The following is a 16,346-nucleotide window of genomic DNA, read 5'->3' as shown; positions in this document are numbered from 1 at the left end:
GGCCTTCGGGGATGGGTGGATGGGGAAGAGGAGATTTACTAGAATGATACTGGGGGTGAGGGGCTTCAGTTATGTGCAAAGACGAAAGAAACTAGAATCTGTCCAAACCTGTGACCTCCACCAGCTTGAAGGTCAAGGGCAGCAGATGCATGGGAACACCTCCACCTTCCAAATTCCCCTTCAAGCCCCACCCCATCCTGATCTATCGCTGCCCTTCACTGTCGCTAGGTCAAAAGCTTGGAACTCCTTAACAGCACTGTGGGTGTACCTACACCACATGGATTGCAGCGGTTCAAGAAGGCAGCTCACCACCACCCTCTCAAAGGCAATTAGGATGGGCAAAAAACGCTGGCCCAGCCAGCGACACCCACATCCCATAAAAGAGTAAATTTTAAAAATTATTCTTAGACCAGAAGAAGTGAAGGGGGCATTTAATGGAGGTGTTCTATTCATGAGAATTTTTGATCAGAGTATTTAAGGATAAACTGTTTTCACTGAGAGGAGGGTCATTAACTAAAGGGCACTTTTGAGATAATTGGCAAAAGAACTGGAGGGGAGGTGAGATTTTTTTTTCCACAATGTGTTATGATCTGAAATGCATTGCCTGAAAGGGTGTTGGAAACAGATTCAGTAATAACTTCCAAAAGAGAATTGGATGTTTGCTTGAAAATAATAATTTGTAGGAGTCCTTCCATTTCTTGCCCTCACCCAGAAGGCTTTCTTTGGGCATCAACCAGCCTCTGGTACCTCTCTTGAAGTTAATCCCTCAAGGTGTGAGCATAGGTTGCGTTAGCCATCATCTCATTGAATAGCAGAACAGGCCTGAGGGGCTAAATGGCCGCCACCTGTTACTACATGAATATCAACAGGCAATCCAACTATGGCTGATCCCAATGCTGAAGTAATATTTTCTCTAGTTCGTCATGTATGTATTACTCTGCTGAGTTGACAATTTTACTGGAAAACCTCTGTGAATCACCTTACGTATTGGTGAGCAGAGGGGATAAGTATTTACAGCATGTCCTGTTTTTATTTTATATTAGAGGAATAATTAACCTCACTTGATCCCAAATATAATGGGATAGATTTTCAACTTGTCACCTGCAGTTCAGGACCAACCACTGGCTGGAGAACCTGATTTTTATTTGCATCGTTTAATGTAGATCTTCGCCTTTCACTTAAATTTTGGCTACTTATCTGTTGCTGCCTATCTTGCTGAATTCTCAGACATTCTGCCCACATCCTTTTTCCTGCCTCTGCTTGTGCCCCAAGTGGATGAGTCAGAACTATGCTGTTGGACGTGGTGTGGTTTGAGAGATGATCAGAACTGTGATTACAGCGTAACAAAACTCTGATTTTCCCCTCACTTGGAAATCAAGCAAAGGGAAGCTGAGAGAGAAAAGAAAATGAATGCTGGAAATCTGAAATAAGAACAGAAAATATAACCATTGTATGTTGGTGAAGGGTCCCATCCGAAGTGACAGAAGAATATCACCTTGCGACATCCATATTGTGCATCATCAATCTAAATCTTAATAAAGATCTTATATGTGCATATTTTAAGTCTACAATCATAACTTCACTTCCTGTGTCACGTTTTTGCTTGCACATCTATTATATGTCCAAATTCCCCATCCAGTGTTAGTCATGTCAATGACTCCTACCACTGTGTAATTATAATTACAGGCTCTGTCCACAAGATGGTGCTTTTTGAAAAAATGTTATGAGAATTTTTTTCCCTCCCACTCCTTCAGGCAGTGAGCTCTGGACCCCACCATCCTCTGGGCCAAAAAAGAATCTCAACTTCCTTCTAAAACTTCTGCCAATTATTTTAAATATATACCACCGCGCCCCCCCCACCCCTTATAGGTCCTCCTTATCCATTCTTATGATTTTTATGCACTTCAATTAAATCTCCCTTCAGCCTCCTCTCTTCCAAAGAAAACAACCCCAGCTTGTCCAATCACTCATCATAGCTAAACTTCTCCATTCCTGGGAACATCCTTGTGAACATCTTCTATACCCTCTAGTGCAATCACATCCTTTCGATAACGCAGTGACCACAACTGCATGCAATACTCCAGCTGTGGCCAGCTCGTGTTTTATGCAGTTCCAGCATAACCTTCCTGCTCTTATACCCTCTCCTTCAGGGATCGGTGAACTTGCACTCCAAGGTCCCTCTGTTCCTCTACACTTGTTGGTATCATACCATTTGTTATCATATTCCCTTGCTTTGATTGTCCTCCCCAAATGCAACACCTCACATTTCTCCAGACTGAACTCCGTTTGCCACTTTTCTATCCATCTGACCAGCCCATTGATGTTTTCCTGCTGTCAACAACTCCCTTCCCCACTCTCAACCACACAGTCAATATTTTGTGTCATCTGCAACCTTCTAAATCATATCCCCTACATTTATGTCTAAATCATTGATATATATTTACATATATTCACAACGAGCACTGAACCCTGTGGAATCCAATGTGAACAGCCTTTCAGTCACAAAACACCCTTCAACCCCTTACCCATTGCTTCTTCCCATTGAGCTAATTTTGGATCCAAATTGTCACTTGCCCTTGGGTTCCAGGGGTTTGTACTTACCTGAACAATCTACCATGTGGGACCTTATCAAAAGCCTTGCTAAAATCCATGTACTGTGTCAAACTTGTGACAACTTATACTGTCCCTCAAAATTTTTTTCCAATAATTTTTCCACCACCAAAGTATTGCTGACTGGCTTGTAATTACTCAGTCTACCCCTTCCTCCATTTCTGAACAACAATACAGTGTTAGCTGATCTCCAGTCCTCTAGCACTGTGCCTGTCGCCAGAGAGGATTGGAAGATGATGATCAGAGCCTCTGCTATTTCCTTCTCTCACTTTTCTTAACAACCTGGTGATTTGTTTCATCAGGGCCTGGCGACTTATCTATTTTCAAAGATGCTTAAACCCCTTCAACGTCCTTGTGGCACAGTGGTGGAGACCCTGCCTCTAGGCCAGATGCTCTTGGTTCACGTCCCACTTCAGGACCTGATGGCCATGGAAGATGAGTGCATAATGTGGTCAAACAGCTTGATCATCAGTCTGTAGATCCTTCCAATACCCCTGATGGCAGGTGATAAGAGCAGGAGAGTTTCCTGGTCGGCCATACTACAGAAGGCAACAGCAAACCACTGCAGTACTCTGCCAAGCATAATCATGGACCAATGGAAGTCCATGGTCGCTAACGCCCTCTTAAGGAAGTGGTATCTGAAGGAGGAGGAAACCCGTTAATATTTCCTCTCCCTCTGTTTATTCCAACCCAATATTTTAAACTCCCAACTTCTGCATCATCCCCATCATTTGTGAAGACAGATGCAAAGTGTTCATTAAGAACCGCTCTCATTTCCTGCCACCACCCACACATTAACTTTTCGCTCTCAAATAGGCCCTAATCTTTAGTTGTCCTCTTGCTATTTATGTATTTATAACATCCCTTTGGGTTTTCCTTGATTTTACTTGACTGTTTTTCATTCCCTCTTTTTAATATCCTCATTTTCCTTTAAATTTTACTCCTGTACTTTCTATACCCCTCTAGGCTTTCTGCAGTATTGAGATCTTGGAATCAGACATATGCTTCTCTTCTTTGCCTTATCCTACCCTGCATGCTCTTATACATCCAGGACTGTCGAGATGTGAGAGTCCCACTTTTTTCTTTGTGGGGATATATTTGTTCTGAACCTTCTCTGCCTCCGAATGCTTCCCACTGCTCTGACACTGATTTACATTCAAGCAGCTGTTTCCAGTCCACTTCTGTCAAATCACATCCCAGTTTAGTTAAAAAAAAGGCCTCTCCCTAATTTAAAACTTTTACTCTTGGTCTATTTTTGTCTTTTTCCATAACTATGCTAATAATAACCAAATTTATGATCCCTGCCACTAAAATGGTCTTCCTCTGATAGCCCTTCCAGCTGCCCACCTTAAATCTAAATCCAGAACTGCCATTGCTCTTGGGCTTGCTACTTACCAGCTAAAAATAATCTCCTGGCTGTTTTTTTAAGAACCCTGCAACCTCCATACCAGTTAATATTAGGGTAGTTAAAATCCCTGACTGTTCCTGCCCTATTGCTTCTGCACTTCCCTGGTTATTGACACGCTCATCAGCTATTTATATTTACAAATGCCACTGCACACCACCCCCCGCCACATTGTGGCACCTCCACCTTCTCCATTTCCCTCTGGCTGTACTGCCCCTTTTTTGTTCCTCCGTTCAACCCATGTGACCTCATTTGAAGATCTTTCTCTCATATCATTCCTCCTCACAATTGTGATTGTTTCTTGAACCGATTGCGAGCACCCACCCCGCCCCAAACCAACCTTTTTTTTTTAAGTCCCCTCTCCACCCTGTCTGAAAACCCTGCAGCCAGGAATGTTGAGCTGCCATCCCTGCCCTCCTTCAAACCGCGTTTCATTAATAGCTACGCTATCATGTGTCTCTCTCTGTGCTCTCAGCTGTTTGCCTTATTCTCTAGGCTCCTTGCATTGAAGTATATAATACCATTAATCACTGAACAGCTCCTTTGTTGTCTTATTTTCTAGCCATTGTTTCCTCTACCTTCCAGTTTCAGCTTTGCTCCTCTCCCTTCTAAATCTACACTTGGATTCCCATCCCTCTGCCAAACTCATTTAAACCCTCCCTTGAGACTATATGTTGCTGCTCACTGTTGGCAACACCATAGATCATCCGGTGGTTTGTTACATATGTGCAGTTCCTCTCCTAACTTTCTATTGTCCCGAGTTTTTTTAATGTTAACATTTATGATTGAAACAATCTAATCATTTATATTGATAGGAATACGTACCCGTCATTCTGCAATATTCCCATTCTTGTCTTATACTCCGGCCTTCTCAGCTTCTGGGCCCACTCTAGGAATGGGAGGCCATTCAGCCCCTTGAGCCTGTTCTGCGGTTCAATGAGATCATGGCTGATCCGTGAACTAACTCCATTTACTCATTTTTACCTCATATACCTCTTAATACCTTTGGTTAGCAAAAATATCTGGCAACCTTGAATTTAAAATTAATGATTGATCCATCCATTTTTACCTCATATATCTCTTAGTACCTTTGGTTAACAAAAAAATCTGGCAACCTTGAATTTAAAATTAATGATTGATCCATCTCAGATGGAACACTAATGTAAGAGGAATAGGGAGTTCTCCCAGTCGATGTCTAACCCTCAAAAAGAGATGACCTGCTTTCTTTCATTGCTGGTGGTGGTAACTTGCTGTGCACAAATTGGCTGTCGAGTTTCTTGCATTACGACAGTGGCTGCACTTCAAAAATGCTTCACTGGACGTAAAGAGCCTTGGGGTTATCTTGAGGCTCTGAAAGGTGCTATATAAATGCAAGTTCTTTCTTTCTCTACTGACTCCCCAACTAGAGTACAATGTGTGCCGCCAAAGACTCAATAATACCACCACCGACCAGATTGGCTGAGCCATGGAATCAGAGTACAGGAAGAGGCCAATTGGCCCATTGTGCCTATACTGGCTCTTTCAAAGAGCAGTCATGCTTAATCCCATACCCTCACTTTTTAATCCATAACCCTCTTAAGTTCCTCATCCTGACGTACTTGTCCAATTTCCTTTTAAAATTATTTATGGAGCCAGCTTCCACCACTGTTTCAGATGGTGTTCCAGAACCTGACAACTCAGTGAAAAAATAATCTCCTCTTTCTCCCCTTTATATCTTTTGGTAATGATTTTAAATCCATGCCCTCTGGTTATTGACCCACTCGACATGAGGCAACTGCTTTTCCCTTTAGAAGTTCTATATGTTCATTAAAGTTTGGCAGATATACACACAGTGTATATGTAAGATTTTTGGAGTGAAGTTGCAGTTTCAAGAAAGCAAAATTAAGAATATAAAGAAAATGTTTTAGATTAATGCTGTTAATGAAAATGGGGAAATATTTGGAATCATAGTCTTGAGAATAGGGACAAAATCCACATACAAACTGCGAACAGAAGTAGATGTCAACTGCCTACTGTCCCCACAAAATGCAACTTTTAAGATCAGTGGAAAATTTTTGAGGGCCCAGCCTCTGAAACCTAACACAACATGTGTTGCAGTACCAGCAATGTCCACCAGATGGCAGGATATGTACACAGTCTCACTAAGCATGTGAAAGTGAGAAACCTCAGCTATAAATAGCAATTTTTTTTAAAAAGCCCAATGTTTTTGAGGCTTTCAGTAATTAGTATGTACCAGGGCTTGTTGGCAGTGTGGCTGGAGTATGCAAACTGAACCATGGCAAGTCAGCATTCACAGTCTAAACAACTGTCATGTTGGGGCTGGTTTTTGCTGGTTTATGTTGCTTGAATTTTGTGAGCTTGGAGGTTTGAAAAGGACTCTCTTATTAAGCACTGTTCTGATGACGCGGGTTCAAGTCCCACCACGGCAGCTGGTGGAATTTGAATTTAAATTATAATCTGGAATTGAAGAGCTGGCGACCATGAAAGGAAACAATTGTTGTAAAAGCCCCCTCACCTGGCTCACTCATGTCCTCTAGGGAAGGAAATCTGCTGTCCTTACCTGGTCTGGCCTACATGCTGCAGCAGTGTGGCTGATTCTGAAATGGCCTCGCCAGCCATTCGATTCAAGGGCAAATAGGGGTGGGGAACATCGAAATCAGCTGAGATAGAGATAGAGGCAGATTAAAGGTGATGCACCTACTCCCCCATCACCCCCCCCCCCAACAATGACCAACATGCAACCATTGGCCCAGGTTAAACAAAAGGCCAGAATGGGCTGCCCCAAAGAATGCTGGAAGGAGCAGGTTTCCTGCTGAAAATCTCCCGGCACCCCGCAACCCACCCCCCCCCCCACCCCCCCCCACCCCCCCATGGTGGGAGGGGAATCTAAAACTAGGGGTTATAGTTTCAGAATAAGGGGCGGCCCATTTAAGGTGGAAACAAGGAGGCAATTCTCTCGAGGTCATGAATCTTTGGAACTCTTCACACCCCCCCCCTCCAGAGAGCTGTGGAAGCGGAGACATCGAATTTATTCAAGGCTGAGATACGCAGATTCCTAAACTGGAGGGGAAATCAGCACTGGGAGGAACAGGCGGGTTAAGCAGAAGTTCTGGAAAAACTAAGCAGGCCTGGCAGCGCCTGTGGGAGGGAGAAAAATAGAGTTAATGTCGAGTCCAATGTGACTGTTCCTCGGGACTGAGAGGAGGCATATATGTGATGGGTTTTATGCTGTTGACAAGATAGTGGAGGGGGTGTCAGGTGCAACAAAGAAAGGGAAGGTAAGGGAGAGGTTAGAGGGTGAGGGAGACTAAATTACAAAAGATATGGAACAAAAGGCAAAGAGAATGAGAATGGTAACAGTAAAGGAACAAAAACAAAAATACCTGGAAAAACGCAGCAGGTCTGACAGCATCTGCGGAGAGGGATACAGTTGACGTTTCAAGTCCGCATGACTCTTCATCATGCTGATTCGAAACGTTAACTGTGTCCCTCTCCGCAGATGCGGTCAGACCTGCTGAGTTTTTCCAGGTATTTTTGTTTTTGTTCTAGATTTCCAGCATCCGCAGTTTTTTTGCTTTTATCAAAGCCATAGTGCAGAGTAGGGGTTAATAGTAAAGTAAGGAGTTAATAGACAGGTAATTAGAGCACTCACACCAATGTATTCAATTCCCTTCGGAAAGTTACTGTTGCATCTGCTTCCATCACCTTTTCAGGTAGTGCACTGCAGATCATAATAAACTTAAAAAATTCTCATCTTTCCTCTAATTCTTCAGTCAATTATCTTAAGACTGGGTTCTCTGGCTATCAACCTGCCTACCAGTGGAAACATTTTCTCCTTGTTTGCTTGATCAAAATCCCTTGCTTTCAGCATGTACATTAAATAACCTGCTATGTTAGAAGAACAATCCCAGTTTCTCCAGTCACTTTACAATAAATATCCCTCATCCAAATCAAGGTTGTCACTTCAGAGCAGAATTGAGGGAGTGCTGCATTGTCAGAGGTGCTGCCTTTCGGCTGAGATGTTAAACTGAGGCCCCATCTGCCTGCCTGGGTGGACGTAAAAGATCACATGGCAGTACTTTGAAGAGGAGAAAGGGGGTTATCCCCAGTGTCCTGACCAATACGTATTCCTCAATCAACATTATCACATTGGTGTTTGGGGGAGCTTGCTGTGTATACTGGCTGCCACGTTTCCAACATTACAATGATGACCATACTTCAAAAAGTGCTGCAAAGCACAGACACCTGGTGGTGGCAAAATATATAAATACAAGTCTCTTTTGTACCATTCTAGTAAATGGTCTCTGCACCCTCTCCAAGGCCTTGACTTCCTTCCTAAAGAGTGGAACAAAAACAGAAAATGCTGGAAAAACTCAGCAGGTCTAACAGCATCTGTGGAGAGAAAAAAAAAAGTGTTAACGTTTTGAGTCCTTATGACTCTTCAGAGCTAAAGAGAAGTAAAAATGTGATGAAATTCATACTGTTTAAAGGGGATGGAGCTGGTGGAGCTGGATAGAAGGCCAGCGATAGGTGGGGGCAAAGGAGAGATTAACAAAGATGTCATAAACAAAAGGACAAAGGGGTGTTAATGGTGGTGGTATTGGCTAAAGGATCCAAGCTCAAGTATATCAGGCAAGGCAGATGAGTTTAGAGCTTGGATTAGTACTTGGGACTATGATGTTATTGCTATTACAGAGACTTGGTTGAAGGATGGACAGGATTGGTAGATAAACATTCCAGGATTTAGATGTTTCAGGCAGGATAGAGAGGGATGTAGAAGAGGTGGGGGAGTTGCACTGCTGGTTAAGGGGAATATCACAGCTGTACGACAGGAGGACACCTCGGTGGGCTCATGCAGCGAGGCAATATGGGTAGAGCTCCAGAATAGGAAGGGTGCAGTCACAATGTTGGGGGTTTACTATAGGCCTCCCAATTGCCAGCAGGAGATTGAGGAGCAGTTATGTAGGGAGATTTTGGAAAGATGTAAAAGCAATAGGGTTGTTGTGGTGGTTTGATTTTAACTTTCCCTATTTTGTCTGGGAATCACTTAGTGCTAGGGGTTTGGATGGTGCAGAATTTGTAAGGTGCATCCAGGAGGGCTTTCTGAGACAATGTGTAGATAGTCCAACTAGGGAAGGGACAATACTGGACCTGGTATTAGGGAATGAACCCGGCCAGGTGGTCGAAGTTTTAGTAGGAGAACATTTCGGGAAAAGTGACCATAATTCAGTAAGTTTCAAGGTATTGGTGGATAAGGATAACAGGAGTCCTCGGGTTAAGGTGCTTAATTGGGGGAAGGCTAATTATAACAATATTAGGCAGGAACTGAGGAATCCAGACTGGAGGCAGATGTTTGAGGGCAAAACAACAACTGACATGTGGGGGGCTTTCAAACGTCAGTTGATAAGAATTCAGGACCGGCATGTTCCTGCTAGGATGAAGGATAAGCATGGCAAGTTTCAGGAACCTTGGATAACGAAGGATATTGTGAGATTAGTCAAAAAGAAAACGGAAGCATTCGTAAGGGTTAGAAGGCTGGGAACAGATGAAGCCCGTGGAGAAAATAAAGAAAGTAGGAAGAAACTTAAGCAAGGAGTCCAGAGGGTTAAAAGGGGTCATGGAAAGTCACTGACAACCAGGATTAAGGAAACTCTCAACGCCTTTTATACATATGTAAAAAGCAAGAGGGTAGCCAGGGAAAGGGTTGGCCCACTCAGGGACAGAGGTGGGAATCTGTGTGTGGAGCCAGAAGAAATGGGAGAGATACTAAATGAATATTTCTCATCAGTATTCACCAAAGAGAAGGACTTAGTGGTTGATTTGTCTTGGGAAGAGTGTGTAGATAGCCTGGATCATGTTGAGATCAAAAAAGAGGTGTTAGACGTCTTGAAGAATATTAAGGTGGATAAGTCCCCAGGGCCAGATGAGTTCTACCTCAGAGTACTGAGGGAGGCAAGGGAGGAGATTGCTGGGGCCTTGACAGAAATCTTTGTATCCTCACTGGCTACGGGTGAGGTCCCAGAGGACTGGAGAATGACCAATGTTGTTCCATTGTTTAAGAAGGGTAGCAGGGATAATCCAGGAAATTACAGGCCGGTGAGCCTTACATCAGTGGTAGGGAAATTATTGGAGAAGATTCTTCGTGACAGAATTTACTACCATTTGAAAGCAAATGGGCGCATTAGTGAGAGCAGCATGGTTTTGTGAAGGGAAGGTCGTGTCTCACTAACTTGATCGAGTTTTTCGACGAAGTGACAAAGATGATCAACGATGGAAGGGCAGTGGATGTTATATACATGGATTTCAGTAAGGCCTTTGACAAGGTCCCTCATGGCAGACTGGTACAGAAGGTAAAGTCGCACGGGATCAGTGGTGAGCTGGCAAGATGGATACAGAATTGGCTTGGTCATAGAAGACAGAGGGTAGCAGTGGAAGGGTGTTTTTCTGAATGGAGAGCTGTGACTAATGGAGTTCTGCAGGTATCAGTGTTGGGACCTTTGCTGTTTGTGGTATACATAGATGATTTGGAGGAAAATGTAACTGGGCTGATTAGTAAGTTTGCAGACGACACTAAGGTTGGAGGAGTTGCAGATAGTGAAGAGGATTGTCAAAGGATACAACAGGATATAGATCGGTTGGAGACTTGGGCGGAGAAATGGCAGATGGAGTTTAATCCGGACAAATGCGAGCTAATGCATTTTGGAAGGTCTAATACTGGCAGGAATTATACAGTAAATGGCAGAACCCTTAAGTGCATCGATGGACAGAGGGATCTGGGAGTACAGGTCCACAGGTCACTGAAAGTGGCAACGCAGGTGGATAAGGTAGTCAGGAAAGCATATGGCATGCTTGCCTTCATTGGCAGGGGTATTGAATAAAAAAGCTGGGAAGTCATGCTGCAGCTGTATAGAACCTTGGTTAGGCCACACTTGGAATATTGTGTGCAATTCTGGTCGCCATATTACCAGAAGGATATGGAAGCATTGGAGAGGGCGCAGAGGAGGTTTACCAGGATGCTGCCTAGTCTAGAGGTTATTAGCTATGAGGAAAGATTGGAGAAACTCAGATTGTTCTCACTAGAGCGATGGAGATTGAGGGGTGACTTGATAGAAGTTTACAAAATTATGAGTGGCATGGACAGAGTAGATAGTCAGAAGTTTTTTCCTAGGGTGGAAGAGTCAATTACTAGGGGACATAGATTTAAGGTGAGAGGAGAAAACTATAGAAGAAATGTGCGAGGCAAGTTTTTTACGCAGAGGGTAGTGAGTGTCTGGAATTCGCTGCCAGAGGAGGTGGTGGAAGCAGGTACGATAGTGGTGTTTAAGAGGCAGCTTGACAAGTACATGAATAGGATAGGAATAAAGGGATACGGACCCCGGAAGTGCAAAATGTTTTAGTTGAGGGGCAATATGATCGGCGCAGGCTTGGAGGGCCGAAGGGCCTGTTACTGTGCTGTATTTTTCTTTGTTCTTTGTTCTTGTTCTAAAGCAGAATGTGATAATAGCCGGACAAGGGTAAGCACTCTGGAAAGAACAACATGAACAAGTGACAGATGGCCCTAGTGTAGGTGGGGTTGGGGGAGGGGACGGTGATGGGGAAAAAGATCGAGAATAGCATAAAAGGTGGGGGTAAAACAATGAATAAAAATGAAATAAATAAAAATGGGTAAAAAATAAACAATTAAAAAGTGAAAAAATAAAAATTGGAAAATGAAATCCAGAAGGCTGTAAAGTGCCTAGTCGGAAGATGAGGTGCTGTTCTTCCAGTTTGCGTTGAGCTTCACTGGAACAATGCAGCAGGCCAAGGACAGACATGTGGGCATGAGAGCAGGGTGGAGTGTTAAAATGGCAAGCGACAGGGAGATCTGGGTTATGCTTGCGGACAGACCGAAGGTGTTCCGCAAAGCAGTCACCCAGACTGCGTTTGGTCTCTCCAATATAGAGGAAACTGCATTGGGAGCAGCGAATGCAGTAGACTAAATTGAGGGAAGTGCAAGTGAAATGCTGCTTCACTTGAAAGGAGTGTTTGGGCCTTTGGACGGTGAGGAGGGAGGAGGTATTGGGGCAGGTGTTGCACCTCCTGCGATTACATGGGAAGGTGCCATGGGAGGGAGATTAGGGGTGATGGAGGAGTGGACCACGGTGTCCCGGAGGGAATGGTCCCTGCGAAATGCTTACGGGGGGAGGTGAAGGAAGATGGGTTTAGTGGTGGCATCATGCTGGAGTTTTCGGAAATGGCGGAGGATGATCCTTTCAATGCAGAGGCTGGTGAGGTTAAAAGTGAGGACAAGGGGGCCCCAATCATGGTTCTGGGAGGGAGAGGAAGGTGTAAGGGCAGAGGTGCAGGAGATGGGTCGGACATTGTTGAGGGCCCTGTCAACAACAGTGGGTGGGAAACCTCGGTTAAGGAAGAAGGAAGACATTTCAGAAGCTCCGTTTTGGAAAGTGGCAGCATCGGAACAGATGTGACAGAGGCGAAAGAACTGAGAGAATGGGATGGAGTCCCTACAGAAAGTGGGGTGTGAGGAGCTGTAGATGAGGTAGCTGTGGGAGTCGGTGGGCTTGTAGTAAATATTGGTGGACTGTCCATCACCAGAAATTGAGACAGAGAGGTCAAGGAAGGGAAGTGTCATGTGAAGGTGATAGAGGGGTGGAAATTGGAAGCAAAATTGATAAAGTTTTCCAGATCCAGATGAGAGCATGAAGTGGCACCAAAACAGTCGATGTATCGGAGAAAGAGTTGTGGGAGGGGGCCTGAGTAGGACTGGAACATATGCTCCACATACCCAATAAAGAGACAGGGAAAAACTGGGGCCCATGCAGGTGCCCATAGCCACACCTTTTATTTGGAGAAAGTGAGACAAGTTAAAGAAGAAATTGTTTAGTGAGAGAACAATTTCCGTCAGAGGAGAGTGGTGGTAGATGTGGATTGTTTGGGCCTCCGTTCAAGGAAGAAGCGGAGAGTCATCAGACCATCCCAGTGGGAGATGGAGGTGTAGAGGGATTGGACATCCATGGTGAAGAGACAGTAGTTAGGGTCAGGGAACTGGAAATTGTTGATATAATGTAGGGCATCAGAGGAATCGTGGATGTAGGTGGGAAGAGACCTCACCGTCCAAAGGCCCAAACGCTCCTTTCAGCTGAAGCAGCTCTTCACTTGCACCTCCTTCAATTTAGTCTACTGCATTCGCTGCTCCCAATGTGGTCTCCTCCACACTGGAGAGACCAAACGCAGACTGGGTGACCGCTTTGCGAAACACCTTCGGTCTGTCCGCAAGCATGACCCAGACCTCCCTGTCGCTTGCCATTTCAACACACCACCCTGCTCTCATGCCAACATATCTGTCCTTGGCCTGCTGCAATGTTCCAGTGAAGCTCAACGCAAACTGGAGGAACAGCACCTCATCTTCCAATTAAGCACTTTACAGCCTTCCGGGCTTAACATTGAGCTCAGCAACTTCAGACCGTGAACTCTCTCCTCCACTCCCACCCCCTGTTTTCTATATTCAATTTACAATGTTTATTTTTTCATTTTTTAAATTTTTATTTTCATTTTTATTCATTGAAAATAGGATAAAAGGTGGGGATAAGATTTTTTTTTTCCCCACCATCAGCCCCTCCTCCAATCATACCCCATATCTGTCACTTGTTGATGCTGTTCTTTCCAGAGTGCTTACCCTTGTCCTATTATCACATTCTGCTTTCTGACCTTACTGCAACCATCAGTACCACTACCATTAAACACCCCTTTGTCCTTTTCTTCTTGACATCTCTGGCAGTCACTCCTTTGCCTCCACCTATCGCTGACCTTCTATCCAGCTTCACCAGCTCCACTCCCCCTTAAACAGTATAAATATCATCACATTTTTACTTCTCCTGAGCTCTGAAGAGCCATAAGGACTCAAAACGTTAACACTTTTTTCTCTCTTCACAGATGCTGTTAGACCTGCTGGGTTTTTCCAGCATTTCCTGTTTTTGTTTCAGATTTCCAGCATCCACAGTATTTTATTTTTTTCCTAAAGGGTGGTGTTGGCCACCCTACTCTAGCTGAGCTAGAGAAATAGGGTAACTTTTAACTTCTTTTTGGTAATCAATACATAAAGCTCCCTACATTTGACCTAGCAATGGATTCTTCCCAGGCAGTTCCAGACAACCTTGGAATTTAATGCAAATAAACACAGACTATCTACGAGCATGTGTGCACTCTTATCAGGTTAAAAAAAAATTCTACTTCATAGAATGGTTAGAGCACAGGAGCTCGTTATTTGGCCCATTGTGTCTATGCCATCTCTCTCTGCAAGACTCACCTCGTCCCATTCCCATGCTCTATGGCCCTGCAATTTCTCTGTTCAGGGACCTGATTATCTTCTGAAAGCCAGGTTGAATCTGCCTCCACCAGCCTTTCAGTTACCCAGAATTGTTTAAATTTGTTGCTATTAACTGCATGTCTGAATTCTTTTTTAAACGTTATCGGTCTCTACAGTGAACTTCATTCAAATCACTGACACCTGGCATAGTTAAAGGTCTGTAAACTGGGATGAAGATGAAAATATTACTGGAGAGAAATGCACAAAAAAGGCAGCAGTGTGGTTCAAAGATAAACTGTATTGTCATGCACTAGAAACACACCTAACCACCCCCCTCACCCCAAAATAAATATAAACCAGTCCTTTTAATCCAGTAGAATGTTGTGCCCGTCCAATAAAAGGATGAGCAACCACTTCCTGTACTTAAGGCAATGACTGTACAGGGTTTTGCAAAAAAAAAATCTCAGTCCAGGACAGGTCAGAGCAATGGTGCAATTGAGTAAAGAATGCTCTTATTCTTAATCCTGTTGGGTTAAGCATCATCCTCTCCAAAGCCTGGTAGTGATTATTCAGATGGGAGGTGCTCTGAGCCTGTATCCTGGGAGCTGCTCCCCAGAATACTTGCAGTTAATCTGGTATGTCCTGGGAGTTGTAGTTTGCTACCCAATTGAGTTTGTTACAATTACGAGGTTTAAAAGATTTTATTTTGGGACTGTAGCTTTATAGTGAGGGCAAATATAGAGGGTCATGTTATCTGCTCTGCATTTTGCCTGACAATAAGCACAGGTGATTTGATTGTTAGAGATAAAAGGAAGGCTAATTGTTTTACTGAGAAGGAGCAATGTATTTAGGGTTGGAGATAATGGCAGCAGTCCGAGTTTATAATGAGTAGGCTCAGTCTCCCAAAGTCCCAGAAAGGTGTCATAGGTATCGGGTTGTAAATAACGGTGCTGTATGCTGTCCATTCACTTCTAAAGTGAAGGGGAATTGGGATCAAAGATAGATAGTCAGCATTTCTACCTGGATAAAAGATTGTGCTTCACGCTGCTATAGGGACGAGGGCAGAGGAAGCTTTTCTTTGAGAGCAGGTTACAGGCTTCCCTGCAAATCAATGAATACTACAGACAGACAGCTGAGGTCAGCAGAGAGAAAAGGCTGACCTTGCGAGCTACCACAGCTGGATCAGTGAGGGAGACAATCTCTAGTCGAAGAGACGCATCCTGCAGGTATCTAAAGATTCCCGTAGATTTGTTCTGGCACGGCCAGGGAGAAGCATCATCATCAGAACAAGTTTTACTGCTGCTGGTGAGAGTTAAGAAATTCTGAAAACTGAGAAAAACGTCTGAAGACAATCACTCAAAGTTACTCAGCAAAGCAGGGATACGGGAACCCCCTGGAAGCTGGGAACAACTGTAGGCTGCTATTGTATAAAAGTATTGTAATTCAATGGAGAGTGCTATGGGTGATAAGGATAATAGGGAATGTCACTTTAAGGAAGTTTTTGTTACAAGAAGATAGTTTAGTCAATAGTGTTTTTTTAAATCATTTGCCGCAGTAAAAGTTTAAAAGATGAAATCTTGCTGCATCATTCTTTCAGCTATTAACTGGATGTTCGAATTCTTTTTAAACGTTAATCAATCTCTACAGTGATCTTCATTCAAATCACCGATACCTGGCATAGAGGTCTGTAAACTGGGATGAAGATGAAAATATTACTGGAGAGAATATAAATGCACAAAAAAGGCAACACTATTAGCAAGTATAACTTGTGAATCAAGTCATTTTCTCCGTTAGTTGTGAGAAACCTTCTTCGTACTATGTAGAGTTACTGAGACAGCAAGATGGGAGTTAACAGTATTTTTAAAAAATAGATTTGTCATTCCATTGGTCCCTCTTCACTCACCGGTAGTTTTACACATCTATCACTGTTTGTCTTCATGCCTCCTTGGTACTTCTTGATTGGAAGCAAATGGGAAGATAAGCCACTTATTTATTAGAAGAGTCCCCATCCGTTCAGTTGATTAC

The sequence above is a fragment of the Carcharodon carcharias genome, chromosome 2 (assembly GCF_017639515.1).
Source record: "Carcharodon carcharias isolate sCarCar2 chromosome 2, sCarCar2.pri, whole genome shotgun sequence".
In the NCBI taxonomy this organism is placed as follows: Eukaryota; Metazoa; Chordata; class Chondrichthyes; order Lamniformes; family Lamnidae; genus Carcharodon; species Carcharodon carcharias.
Note: the sequence above shows the minus strand (reverse complement) of the source record.